This window comes from Delphinapterus leucas, chromosome 12 (assembly GCF_059928025.1).
Source record: "Delphinapterus leucas isolate spDelLeu-1000000601 "Yukka" chromosome 12, BTC_Dleu_Yukka2, whole genome shotgun sequence".
Lineage (NCBI taxonomy): Eukaryota > Metazoa > Chordata > Mammalia > Artiodactyla > Monodontidae > Delphinapterus > Delphinapterus leucas.
The window spans coordinates 1005579-1020449 of NC_143140.1; positions in this window are offsets into that span (position 1 = coordinate 1005579).

A 14871-nucleotide genomic window follows, 5' to 3' on the forward strand; every position below is an offset into this window, starting at 1 on the left:
CTTCCTTTAAAGTAAAGCATATAAGGGACTAAGAACTCATGGAAACAGCTGCATGCCTCCCTTTCTGCACCCCTACTAAGGGCCTAACCTGGAGGCAAGTTTTCACGTTGAGATTCCCTTTAGCTCTAGAGCTTGTCAGGCTGACCACCACCGCGGCCATGGAAGCCCCTGGTTTAGACAGAGCAAACTCATTTTCTCCCCAGAAGCATTCTTACAGTGTTTACAGGCCTGTCAAGAGGAGGGAAGGGCAGGCACTTTCAATGCAGCGTGAACGCTGCCTTCAAAATGGGAAAGCAAGGCTAGTTCCAACAGGTCCCCTTTTCCAGGGGCACACTCAGCATGCACCCCTGTGGCTTCTAAGAAGTCCGAGGAGACACAGGTTACCCTGTGTTTCCTTCCCTGACTCAACTTCTCGAAGTAGGGTGTTCTGCATCATGCGAACTGCCTCAACCAAGGAACGCCGTAAGGTGCTACTCTGGGCCTGTGGCTATTCGAAAGCCTGCAGTGCCACAGGAAGAACAGGACTTCAACTGCAGTAAGAACGCAAGCTGACTTCCTCTAGGAGGCACGGTGACTTCAGGCAGGACGTCTTAGATGGAATGCGAAGACGAGGGTTACCCTGAGTGCAGCTCAGGCTAGGGCAACGCGTAAGACTTCCACGCCGTGTGGGACGTGCCAGAACGGTGTTCGTGAACGTGTGCGAGGGCTGAGGAAATGAAGCTCCTCCAAAAGAGAGGGCAGTGCGTTTCCCTACACCCGGCATGCACAGAGGGGCTGTAACGGGCTCCGGGTCTGGACGTTGCTTAGCTGACCCAGGTGAGCCTGGGGTACTCAAGTGTTCCTGCGGGAATAGGGTGCCCAGGCTAGCGTCCTAGGTGTCCAGAAAACTGTGCTGCCGTTCAAGGAACGCAGAGCAGAGGCCAGCGCTTCATGGAAACTGCTGCACGCCTCTGCTTCTGCACGGCAAATCAGGGCTTTACTTCCAGGCATGTGTTCATGCTGGGTGTGCCGGTAGCGATATAGCAGGGTAAGATGCTGACTTTCTCCTCGAGCAGAGTGACTTCACGTACGAGGGCCTCGAAGTACTCCAAGCACAGTGTTCTCTCATGGCAGCTCACACAAGGACCATGAGAAGTTTCCTGTGCACTTCGGACTCACCAGCAATGTTGTCCTGAGGCCGTTCGAGGACTCTGGAAATATAGCTCTCCTCAAGGAACGTACAGTGTGTTGCCCATCACTGGGCATGCACCGAGGGCCTCCGCGGGATGCACCAATGGGCCTCGAAGTTGCTCAGCCGGCTCACAGGGGTCTGGAGGTACTCAGTGAACTTGCAGGGAAAACGAGGCCTACCCGAGATGCCGAGGAGTCCTCAGACGTGTACTTCCTTTAAAGTAAAGCATATAAGGGACTAAGAACTCATGGAAACAGCTGCATGCCTCCCTTTCTGCACGGCTACTAAGGGCCTAACCTGGAGGCAAGTTTTCACGTTGAGATTCCCTTTAGCTCTAGAGCTTGTCAGGCTGACCACCACCGCGGCCATGGAAGCCCCTGGTTTAGACAGAGCAAACTCATTTTCTCCCCAGAAGCATTCTTACAGTGTTTACAGGCCTGTCAAGAGGAGGGAATGGCAGGCACTTTCAATGCAGCGTGAACGCTGCCTTCAAAATGGGAAAGCAAGGCTAGTTCCAGCAGGTCCCCTTTTCCAGGGGCACACTCAGCATGCACCCCTGTGGCTTCTAACAAGTCCGAGGAGACACAGGTTACCCTGTGTTTCCTTCCCTGACTCAACTTCTCGAAGTAGGCTGTTCTGCATCATGCGAACTGCCTCAACCAAGGAACGCCGTAAGCTGCTCCTCTGGGCCTGTGGCTATTCGAAAGCCTGCAGTGCCACAGGAAGAACAGGACTTCAACTGCAGTAAGAACGCAAGCTGACTTCCTCTAGGAGGCACGGTGACTTCAGGCAGGACGTCTTAGATGGAATGCGAAGACGAGGGTTACCCTGAGTGCAGCTCAGGCTAGGGCAACGCGTAAGACTTGCACGCCGTGTGGGACGTGCCAGAACGGTGTTCGTGAACGTGTGCGAGGGCTGAGGAAATGAAGCTGCTCCAAAAGAGAGGGCAGTGCGTTTCCCTACACCCGGCATGCACAGAGGGGCTGTAACGGGCTCCGGGTCTGGACGTTGCTTAGCTGACCCAGGTGAGCCTGGGGTACTCAAGTGTTCCTGCGGGAATAGGGTGCCCAGGCTAGCGTCCTAGGTGTCCAGAAAACTGTGCTGCCGTTCAAGGAACGCAGAGCAGAGGCCAGCGCTTCATGGAAACTGCTGCACGCCTCTGCTTCTGCACGGCAAATCAGGGCCTTACTTCCAGGCATGTGTTCATGCTGGGTGTGCCGGTAGCGATATAGCAGGGTAAGATGCTGACTTTCTCCTCGAGCAGAGTGACTTCACGTACGAGGGCCTCGAAGTACTCCAAGCACAGTGTTCTCTCATGGCAGCTCACACAAGGACCATGAGAAGTTTCCTGTGCACTTCGGACTCACCAGCAATGTTGTCCTGAGGCCGTTCGAGGACTCTGGAAATGTAGCTCTCCTCAAGGAACGTACAGTGTGTTGCCCATCACTGGGCATGCACAGAGGGCCTCCGAGGGATGCACCAATGGGCCTCGAAGTTGCTCAGCCGGCCCACAGGGGTCTGGAGGTACTCAGTGAACTTGCAGGGAAAACGAGGCCTACCCGAGATGCCGAGGAGTCCTCAGACGTGTACTTCCTTTAAAGTAAAGCACATAAGGGACTAAGAACTCATGGAAACAGCTGCATGCCTCCCTTTCTGCACGGCTACTAAGGGCCTAACCTGGAGGCAAGTTTTCACGTTGAGATTCCCTTTAGCTCTAGAGCTTGTCAGGCTGACCACCACCGCGGCCATGGAAGCCCCTGGTTTAGACAGAGCCAACTCATTTTCTCCCCAGAAGCATTCTTACAGTGTTTACAGGCCTGTCAAGAGGAGGGAATGGCAGGCACTTTCAATGCAGCGTGAACGCTGCCTTCAAAATGGGAAAGCAAGGCTAGTTCCAGCAGGTCCCCTTTTCCAGGGGCACACTCAGCATGCACCCCTGTGGCTTCTAACAAGTCCGAGGAGACACAGGTTACCCTGTGTTTCCTTCCCTGACTCAACTTCTCGAAGTAGGCTGTTCTGCATCATGCGAACTGCCTCAACCAAGGAACGCCGTAAGCTGCTCCTCTGGGCCTGTGGCTATTCGAAAGCCTGCAGTGCCACAGGAAGAACAGGACTTCAACTGCAGTAAGAACGCAAGCTGACTTCCTCTAGGAGGCACGGTGACTTCAGGCAGGACGTCTTAGATGGAATGCGAAGACGAGGGTTACCCTGAGTGCAGCTCAGGCTAGGGCAACGCGTAAGACTTGCACGCCGTGTGGGACGTGCCAGAACGGTGTTCGTGAACGTGTGCGAGGGCTGAGGAAATGAAGCTGCTCCAAAAGAGAGGGCAGTGCGTTTCCCTACACCCGGCATGCACAGAGGGGCTGTAACGGGCTCCGGGCCTGGACGTTGCTTAGCTGACCCAGGTGAGCCTGGGGTACTCAAGTGTTCCTGCGGGAATAGGGTGCCCAGGCTAGCGTCCTAGGTGTCCAGAAAACTGTGCTGCCGTTTAAGGAACGCAGAGCAGAGGCCAGCGCCTCATGGAAACTGCTGCACGCCTCTGCTTCTGCACGGCAAATCAGGGCCTTACTTCCAGGCATGTGTTCATGCTGGGTGTGCCGGTAGCGATATAGCAGGGTAAGATGCTGACTTTCTCCTCGAGCAGAGTGACTTCACGTACGAGGGCCTCGAAGTACTCCAAGCACAGTGTTCTCTCATGGCAGCTCACACAAGGACCATGAGAAGTTTTCTGTGCACTTCGGACTCACCAGCAAAGTTGTCCTGAGGCCGTTCGAGGACTCTGGAAATGTAGCTCTCCTCAAGGATCGTACAGTGTGTTGCCCATCACTGGGCACGCACAGAGGGCCTCCGAGGGATGCACCAATGGGCCTCGAAGTTGCTCAGCCGGCCCACAGGGTTCTGGAGGTGCTCAGTGAACGTGCAGGAAAACGAGGCCTACCCGAGAGGCCTAGGAGTCCTCAGACGTGTACTTCCTTTAAAATAAAGCATATAAGGGAGTAAGAACTCATGGAAACAGCTGCATGCCTCCCTTTCTGCACGGCTACTAAGGGCCTAACCTGGAGGCAAGTTTTCACGTTGAGATTCCCTTTAGCTCTAGAGCTTGTCAGGCTGACCACCACCGCGGCCATGGAAGCCCCTGGTTTAGACAGAGCAAACTCATTTTCTCCCCAGAAGCATTCTTACAGTGTTTACAGGCCTGTCAAGAGGAGGGAATGGCAGGCACTTTCAATGCAGCGTGAACGCTGCCTTCAAAATGGGAAAGCAAGGCTAGTTCCAACAGGTCCCCTTTTCCAGGGGCACACTCAGCATGCACCCCTGTGGCTTCTAAGAAGTCCGAGGAGACACAGGTTACCCTGTGTTTCCTTCCCTGACTCAACTTCTCGAAGTAGGGTGTTCTGCATCATGCGAACTGCCTCAACCAAGGAACGCCGTAAGCTGCTCCTCTGGGCCTGTGGCTATTCGAAAGCCTGCAGTGCCACAGGAAGAACAGGACTTCAACTGCAGTAAGAACGCAAGCTGACTTCCTCTAGGAGGCACGGTGACTTCAGGCAGGACGTCTTAGATGGAATGCGAAGACGAGGGTTACCCTGAGTGCAGCTCAGGCTAGGGCAACGCGTAAGACTTGCACGCCGTGTGGGACGTGCCAGAACGGTGTTCGTGAACGTGTGCGAGGGCTGAGGAAATGAAGCTGCTCCAAAAGAGAGGGCAGTGCGTTTCCCTACACCAGGCATGCACAGAGGGGCTGTAACGGGCTCCGGGTCTGGACGTTGCTTAGCTGACCCAGGTGAGCCTGGGGTACTCAAGTGTTCCTGCGGGAATAGGGTGCCCAGGCTAGCGTCCTAGGTGTCCAGAAAACTATGCTGCCGTTCAAGGAACGCAGAGCAGAGGCCAGCGCCTCATGGAAACTGCTGCACGCCTCTGCTCCTGCACGGCAAATCAGGGCCTTACTTCCAGGCATGTGTTCATGCTGGGTGTGCCGGTAGCGATATAGCAGGGTAATATGCTGACTTTCTCCTCGAGCAGAGTGACTTCACGTACGAGGGCCTTGAAGTGCTCCAAGCACAGTGTTCTCTCATGGCAGCTCACACAAGGACCATAAGAAGTTTTCTGTGCACTTCGGACGCACCAGCAATGTTGTCCTGAGGACGTTCCAGGACTCTGGAAATGTAGCTCTCCTCAAGGAACGTACAGTGTGTTGCCCATCCCTGGGCACGCACAGAGGGCCTCCGAGGGATGCACCAATGGGCCTCGAAATTGCTCAGCCGGCCCACAGGGGTCTGGAGGTACTCAGTGAACTTGCAGGAAAATGAGGCCTACCCGAGAGGCCTAGGAGTCCTCAGACGTGTACTTCCTTTAAAGTGAAGCATATAAGGGACAAAGAACTCATGGAAATAGCTGCATGCCTCCCTTTCTGCACGGCTACTAAGGGCCTAACCTGGAGGCAAGTTTTCACGTTGAGATTCCCTTTAGCTCTAGAGCTTGTCAGGCTGACCACCACCGCGGCCATGGAAGCCCCTGGTTTAGACAGAGCAAACTCATTTTCTCCCCAGAAGCATTCTTACACTGTTTACAGGCCTGTCAAGAGGAGGGAATGGCAGGCACTTTCAATGAAGCGTGAACGCTGCCTTCAAAACGGGAAAGCAAGGCTAGTTCCAGCAGGTCCCCTTTTCCAGGGGCACACTCAGCATGCACCCCTGTGGCTTCTAAGAAGTCCGAGGAGACACAGGTTACCCTGTGTTTCCTTCCCTGACTCAACTTCTCGAAGTAGGGTGTTCTGCATCATGCGAACTGCCTCAACCAAGGAACGCCGTAAGCTGCTCCTCTGGGCCTGTGGCTATTCGAAAGCCTGCAGTGCCACAGGAAGAACAGGACTTCAACTGCAGTAAGAACGCAAGCTGACTTCCTCTAGGAGGCACGGTGACTTCAGGCAGGACGTCTTAGATGGAATGCGAAGACGAGGGTTACCCTGAGTGCAGCTCAGGCTAGGGCAACGCGTAAGACTTGCACGCCGTGTGGGACGTGCCAGAACGGTGTTCGTGAACGTGTGCGAGGGCTGAGGAAATGAAGCTGCTCCAAAAGAGAGGGCAGTGCGTTTCCCTACACCCGGCATGCACAGAGGGGCTGTAACGGGCTCCGGGTCTGGACGTTGCTTAGCTGACCCAGGTGAGCCTGGGGTACTCAAGTGTTCCTGCGGGAATAGGGTGCCCAGGCTAGCGTCCTAGGTGTCCAGAAAACTGTGCTGCCGTTTAAGGAACGCAGAGCAGAGGCCAGCGCCTCATGGAAACTGCTGCACGCCTCTGCTTCTGCACGGCAAATCAGGGCCTTACTTCCAGGCATGTGTTCATGCTGGGTGTGCCGGTAGCGATATAGCAGGGTAAGATGCTGACTTTCTCCTCGAGCAGAGTGACTTCACGTACGAGGGCCTCGAAGTACTCCAAGCACAGTGTTCTCTCATGGCAGCTCACACAAGGACCATGAGAAGTTTTCTGTGCACTTCGGACTCACCAGCAAAGTTGTCCTGAGGCCGTTCGAGGACTCTGGAAATGTAGCTCTCCTCAAGGAACGTACAGTGTGTTGCCCATCACTGGGCACGCACAGAGGGCCTCCGAGGGATGCACCAATGGGCCTCGAAGTTGCTCAATCGGCCCACAGGGGTCTGGAGGTGCTCAGTGAACTTGCAGGAAAACGAGGCCTACCCGAGAGGCCTAGGAGTCCTCAGACGTGTACTTCCTTTAAAGTAAAGCATATAAGGGACTAAGAACTCATGGAAACAGCTGCATGCCTCCCTTTCTGCACGGCTACTAAGGGCCTAACCTGGAGGCAAGTTTTCACGTTGAGATTCCCTTTAGCTCTAGAGCTTGTCAGGCTGACCACCACCGCGGCCATGGAAGCCCCTGGTTTAGACAGAGCCAACTCATTTTCTCCCCAGAAGCATTCTTACAGTGTTTACAGGCCTGTCAAGAGGAGGGAATGGCAGGCACTTTCAATGCAGCGTGAACGCTGCCTTCAAAATGGGAAAGCAAGGCTAGTTCCAGCAGGTCCCCTTTTCCAGGGGCACACTCAGCATGCACCCCTGTGGCTTCTAACAAGTCCGAGGAGACACAGGTTACCCTGTGTTTCCTTCCCTGACTCAACTTCTCGAAGTAGGGTGTTCTGCATCATGCGAACTGCCTCAACCAAGGAACGCCGTAAGCTGCTCCTCTGGGCCTGTGGCTATTCGAAAGCCTGCAGTGCCACAGGAAGAACAGGACTTCAACTGCAGTAAGAACGCAAGCTGACTTCCTCTAGGAGGCACGGTGACTTCAGGCAGGACGTCTTAGATGGAATGCGAAGACGAGGGTTACCCTGAGTGCAGCTCAGGCTAGGGCAACGCGTAAGACTTGCACGCCGTGTGGGACGTGCCAGAACGGTGTTCGTGAACGTGTGCGAGGGCTGAGGAAATGAAGCTGCTCCAAAAGAGAGGGCAGTGCGTTTCCCTACACCCGGCATGCACAGAGGGGCTGTAACGGGCTCCGGGTCTGGACGTTGCTTAGCTGACCCAGGTGAGCCTGGGGTACTCAAGTGTTCCTGCGGGAATAGGGTGCCCAGGCTAGCGTCCTAGGTGTCCAGAAAACTGTGCTGCCGTTTAAGGAACGCAGAGCAGAGGCCAGCGCCTCATGGAAACTGCTGCACGCCTCTGCTTCTGCACGGCAAATCAGGGCCTTACTTCCAGGCATGTGTTCATGCTGGGTGTGCCGGTAGCGATATAGCAGGGTAAGATGCTGACTTTCTCCTCGAGCAGAGTGACTTCACGTACGAGGGCCTCGAAGTACTCCAAGCACAGTGTTCTCTCATGGCAGCTCACACAAGGACCATGAGAAGTTTTCTGTGCACTTCGGACTCACCAGCAAAGTTGTCCTGAGGCCGTTCGAGGACTCTGGAAATGTAGCTCTCCTCAAGGATCGTACAGTGTGTTGCCCATCACTGGGCACGCACAGAGGGCCTCCGAGGGATGCACCAATGGGCCTCGAAGTTGCTCAGCCGGCCCACAGGGGTCTGGAGGTGCTCAGTGAACGTGCAGGAAAACGAGGCCTACCCGAGAGGCCTAGGAGTCCTCAGACGTGTACTTCCTTTAAAATAAAGCATATAAGGGAGTAAGAACTCATGGAAACAGCTGCATGCCTCCCTTTCTGCACGGCTACTAAGGGCCTAACCTGGAGGCAAGTTTTCACGTTGAGATTCCCTTTAGCTCTAGAGCTTGTCAGGCTGACCACCACCGCGGCCATGGAAGCCCCTGGTTTAGACAGAGCAAACTCATTTTCTCCCCAGAAGCATTCTTACAGTGTTTACAGGCCTGTCAAGAGGAGGGAATGGCAGGCACTTTCAATGCAGCGTGAACGCGGCCTTCAAAATGGGAAAGCAAGTCTAGTTCCAACAGGTCCCCTTTTCCAGGGGCACACTCAGCATGCACCCCTGTGGCTTCTAAGAAGTCCGAGGAGACACAGGTTACCCTGTGTTTCCTTCCCTGACTCAACTTCTCGAAGTAGGGTGTTCTGCATCATGCGAACTGCCTCAACCAAGGAACGCCGTAAGCTGCTCCTCTGGGCCTGTGGCTATTCGAAAGCCTGCAGTGCCACAGGAAGAACAGGACTTCAACTGCAGTAAGAACGCAAGCTGACTTGTTCTCGGAGGCCGGGTGACTTCAGGCAGGACGTCTTATATGGAATGCGAAGGCGAGGGTTACCCTGAGTGCAGCACAGGCTACGGCAACGCGTAAGACTTGCACGCCGTGTGGGACGTGCCAGAACGCTGTTCGTGAACGTGTGCGAGGGCTGAGGAAATGAAGCTGCTCCAAAAGAGAGGGCAGTGCGTTTCCCTACACCAGGCATGCACAGAGGGGCTGTAACGGGCTCCGGGTCTGGACGTTGCTTAGCTGACCCAGGTGAGCCTGGGGTACTCAAGTGTTCCTGCGGGAATAGGGTGCCCAGGCTAGCGTCCTAGGTGTCCAGAAAACTATGCTGCCGTTCAAGGAACGCAGAGCAGAGGCCAGCGCCTCATGGAAACTGCTGCACGCCTCTGCTCCTGCACGGCAAATCAGGGCCTTACTTCCAGGCATGTGTTCATGCTTGGTGTGCCGGTAGCGATATAGCAGGGTAATATGCTGACTTTCTCCTCGAGCAGAGTGACTTCACGTACGAGGGCCTTGAAGTGCTCCAAGCACAGTGTTCTCTCATGGCAGCTCACACAAGGACCATAAGAAGTTTTCTGTGCACTTCGGACTCACCAGCAAAGTTGTCCTGAGGCCGTTCGAGGACTCTGGAAATGTAGCTCTCCTCAAGGAACGTACAGTGTGTTGCCCATCACTGGGCACGCACAGAGGGCCTCCGAGGGATGCACCAATGGGCCTCGAAGTTGCTCAATCGGCCCACAGGGGTCTGGAGGTGCTCAGTGAACTTGCAGGAAAACGAGGCCTACCCGAGAGGCCTAGGAGTCCTCAGACGTGTACTTCCTTTAAAGTAAAGCATATAAGGGCCTAAGAACTCATGGAAACAGGTGCATGCCTCCCTTTCTGCCCGGCTACTAAGGGCCTATCCTGGAGGCAAGTTTTCACGTTGAGATTCCCTTTAGCTCTAGAGCTTGTCAGGCTGACCACCACCGCGGCCATGGAAGCCCCTGGTTTAGACAGAGCAAACTCATTTTCTCCCCAGAAGCATTCTTACAGTGTTTACAGGCCTGTCAAGAGGAGGGAATGGCAGGCACTTTCAATGCAGCGTGAACGCTGCCTTCAAAACGGGAAAGCAAGGCTAGTTCCAGCAGGTCCCCTTTTCCAGGGGCACACTCAGCATGCACCCCTGTGGCTTCTAAGAAGTCCGAGGAGACACAGGTTACCCTGTGTTTCCTTCCCTGACTCAACTTCTCGAAGTAGGGTGTTCTGCATCATGCGAACTGCCTCAACCAAGGAACGCCGTAAGCTGCTCCTCTGGGCCTGTGGCTCTTCGAAAGCCTGCAGTGCCACAGGAAGAACAGGACTTCAACTGCAGTAAGAACGCAAGCTGACTTCCTCTAGGAGGCACGGAGACTTCAGGCAGGACGTCTTAGATGGAATGCGAAGACGAGGGTTACCCTGAGTGCAGCTCAGGCTAGGGCAACGCGTAAGACTTTCACGCCGTGTGGGACGTGCCAGAACGGTGTTCGTGAACGTGTGCGAGGGCTGAGGAAATGAAGCTGCTCCCAAAGAGAGGGCAGTGCGTTTCCCTACACCCGGCATGCACAGAGGGGCTGTAACGGGCTCCGGGTCTGGACGTTGCTTAGCTGACCCAGGTGAGCCTGGGGTACTCAAGTGTTCCTGCGGGAATAGGGTGCCCAGGCTAGCGTCCTAGGTGTCCAGAAAACTGTGGTGCCGTTCAAGGAACGTAGAGCAGAGGCCAGCGCCTCATGGAAACTGCTGCACGCCTCTGCTTCTGCACGGCAAATCAGGGCCTTACTTCCAGGCATGTGTTCATGCTGGGTGTGCCGGTAGCGATATAGCAGGGTAAGATGCTGACTTTCTCCTCGAGCAGAGTGACTTCACGTACGAGGGCCTCGAAGTACTCCAAGCACAGTGCTCTCTCATGGCAGCTCACACAAGGACCATGAGAAGTTTTCTGTGCACTTCGGACTCACCAGCAAAGTTGTCCTGAGGCCGTTCGAGGACTCTGGAAATGTAGCTCTCCTCAAGGAACGTACAGTGTGTTGCCCATCACTGGGCACGCACAGAGGGCCTCCGAGGGATGCACCAATGGGCCTCGAAGTTGCTCAATCGGCCCACAGGGGTCTGGAGGTGCTCAGTGAACTTGCAGGAAAACGAGGCCTACCCGAGAAGCCTAGGAATCCTCAGACGTGTACTTCCTTTAAAGTAAAGCATATAAGGGACTAAGAACTCATGGAAACAGCTGCATGCCTCCCTTTCTGCCCGGCTACTAAGGGCCTATCCTGGAGGCAAGTTTTCACGTTGAGATTCCCTTTAGCTCTAGAGCTTGTCAGGCTGACCACCACCGCGGCCATGGAAGCCCCTGGTTTAGACAGAGCAAACTCATTTTCTCCCCAGAAGCATTCTTACAGTGTTTACAGGCCTGTCAAGAGGAGGGAATGGCAGGGACTTTCAATGCAGCGTGAACGCTGCCTTCAAAACGGGAAAGCAAGGCTAGTTCCAGCAGGTCCCCTTTTCCAGGGGCACACTCAGCATGCACCCCTGTGGCTTCTAACAAGTCCGAGGAGACACAGGTTACCCTGTGTTTCCTTCCCTGACTCAACTTCTCGAAGTAGGCTGTTCTGCATCATGCGAACTGCCTCAACCAAGGAACGCCGTAAGCTGCTCCTCTGGGCCTGTGGCTCTTCGAAAGCCTGCAGTGCCACAGGAAGAACAGGACTTCAACTGCAGTAAGAACGCAAGCTGACTTCCTCTAGGAGGCACGGAGACTTCAGGCAGGACGTCTTAGATGGAATGCGAAGACGAGGGTTACCCTGAGTGCAGCTCAGGCTAGGGCAACGCGTAAGACTTGCACGCCGTGTGGGACGTGCCAGAACGCTGTTCGTGAACGTGTGCGAGGGCTGAGGAAATGAAGCTGCTCCAAAAGAGAGGGCAGTGCGTTTCCCTACACCCGGCATGCACAGAGGGGCTGTAACGGGCTCCGGGTCTGGACGTTGCTTAGCTGACCCAGGTGAGCCTGGGGTACGCAAGTGTTCCTGCGGGAATAGGGTGCCCAGGCTAGCGTCCTAGGTGTCCAGAAAACTGTGCTGCCGTTCAAGGAACGCAGAGCAGAGGCCAGCGCCTCATGGAAACTGCTGCACGCCTCTGCTTCTGCACGGCAAATCAGGGCCTTACTTCCAGGCATGTGTTCATGCTGGGTGTGCCGGTAGCGATATAACAGTGTAAGATGCTGACTTTCTCCTCGAGCAGAGTGACTTCACGTACGAGGGCCTCGAAGTACTCCAAGCACAGTGTTCTCTCATGGCAGCTCACACAAGGACCATGAGAAGTTTTCTGTGCACTTCGGACGCACCAGCAATGTTGTCCTGAGGCCGTTCGAGGACTCTGGAAATGTAGCTCTCCTCAAGGATCGTACAGTGTGTTGCCCATCCCTGGGCACGCACAGAGGGCCTCCGAGGGATGCACCAATGGGCCTCGAAGTTGCTCAACCGGCCCACAGGGGTCTGGAGGTGCTCAGTGAACTTGCAGGAAAACGAGGCCTACCCGAGAGGCCTAGGAGTCCTCAGACGTGTACTTCCTTTAAAATAAAGCATATAAGGGACTAAGAACTCATGAAAACAGCTGCATGCCTCCCTTTCTGCCCGGCTACTAAGGGCCTAAACTGGAGGCAAGTTTTCACGTTGAGATTCCCTTTAGCTCTAGAGCTTGTCAGGCTGACCACCACCGCGACCATGGAAGCCCCTGGTTTAGACAGAGCAAACTCATTTTCTCCCCAGAAGCATTCTTACAGTGTTTACAGGCCTGTCAAGAGGAGGGAATGGCAGGCACTTTCAATGCAGCGTGAACGCTGCCTTCAAAACGGGAAAGCAAGGCTAGTTCCAGCAGGTCCCCTTTTCCAGGGGCACACTCAGCATGCACCCCTGTGGCTTCTAACAAGTCCGAGGAGACACAGGTTACCCTGTGTTTCCTTCCCTGACTCAACTTCTCGAAGTAGGGTGTTCTGCATCATGCGAACTGCCTCAACCAAGGAACGCCGTAAGCTGCTCCTCTGGGCCTGTGGCTATTCGAAAGCCTGCAGTGCCACAGGAAGAACAGGACTTCAACTGAAGTAAGAACGCAAGCTGACTTCCTCTAGGAGGCACGGTGACTTCAGGGAGGACGTCTTAGATGGAATGCGAAGACGAGGGTTACCCTGAGTGCAGCTCAGGCTAGGGCAACGCGAAAGACTTCCACGCCGTGTGGGACGTGCCAGAACGCTGTTCGTGAACGTGTGCGAGGGCTGAGGAAATGAAGCTGCTCCAAAAGAGAGGGCAGTGCGTTTCCCTACACCCGGCATGCACAGAGGGGCTGTAACGGGCTCCAGGTCTGGACGTTGCTTAGCTGACCCAGGTGAGCCTGGGGTACTCAAGTGTTCCTGCGGGAATAGGGTGCCCAGGCTAGCGTCCTAGGTGTCCAGAAAACTGTGCTGCCGTTTAAGGAACGCAGAGCAGAGGCCAGCGCCTCATGGAAACTGCTGCACGCCTCTGCTTCTGCACGGCAAATCAGGGCCTTACTTCCAGGCATGTGTTCATGCTGGGTGTGCCGGTAGCGATATAGCAGGGTAAGATGCTGACTTTCTCCTCGAGCAGAGTGACTTCACGTACGAGGGCCTCGAAGTACTCCAAGCACAGTGTTCTCTCATGGCAGCTCACACAAGGACCATGAGAAGTTTTCTGTGCACTTCGGACTCACCAGCAAAGTTGTCCTGAGGCCGTTCGAGGACTCTGGAAATGTAGCTCTCCTCAAGGAACGTACAGTGTGTTGCCCATCACTGGGCACGCACAGAGGGCCTCCGAGGGATGCACCAATGGGCCTCGAAGTTGCTCAGCCGGCCCACAGTGGTCTGGAGGTACTCAGTGAACTTGCAGTGAAAACGAGGCCTACCCGAGAGGCCTAGGAGTCCTCAGACGTGTACTTCCTTTAAAGTAAAGCATATAAGGGACTAAGAACTCATGGAAACAGCTGCATGCCTCCCTTTCTGCACGGCTACTAAGGGCCTAACCTGGAGGCAAGTTTTCACGTTGAGATTCCCTTTAGCTCTAGAGCTTGTCAGGCTGACCACCACCGCGGCCATGGAAGCCCCTGGTTTAGACAGAGCAAACTCATTTTCTCCCCAGAAGCATTCTTACAGTGTTTACAGGCCTGTCAAGAGGAGGGAATGGCAGCCAGTTTCAATGCAGCGTGAACGCTGCCTTCAAAACGGGAAAGCAAGGCTAGTTCCAGCAAGTCCCCTTTTCCAGGGGCACACTCAGCATGCACCCCTGTGGCTTCTAAGAAGTCCGAGGAGACACAGGTTACCCTGTGTTTCCTTCCCTGACTCAACTTCTCGAAGTAGGCTGTTCTGCATCATGCGAACTGCCTCAACCAAGGAACGCCGTAAGCTGCTCCTCTGGGCCTGTGGCTATTCGAAAGCCTGCAGTGCCACAGGAAGAACAGGACTTCAACTGCAGTAAGAACGCAAGCTGACTTCCTCTAGGAGGCACGGTGACTTCAGGCAGGACGTCTTAGGTGGAATGCGAAGACGAGGGTTACCCTGAGTGCAGCTCAGGCTAGGGCAACGCGTAAGACTTGCACGCCGTGTGGGACGTGCCAGAACGCTGTTCGTGAACGTGTGCGAGGGCTGAGGAAATGAAGCTGCTCAAAAAGAGAGGGCAGTGCGTTTCCCTACACCCGGCATGCACAGAGGGGCTGTAACGGGCTCCGGGTCTGGACGTTGCTTAGCTGACCCAGGTGAGCCTGGGGTACTCAAGTGTTCCTGCGGGAATAGGGTGCCCAGGCTAGCGTCCTAGGTGTCCAGAAAACTGTGCTGCCGTTCAAGGAACGCAGAGCAGAGCCCAGCGCCTCATGGAAACTGCTGCACGCCTCTGCTTCTGCACGGCAAATCAGGGCGTTACTTCCAGGCATGTGTTCATGCTGGGTGTGCCGGTAGCGATATAGCAGGGTAAGATGCTGACTTTCTCCTCGAGCAGAGTGACTTCACGTACGAGGGCCT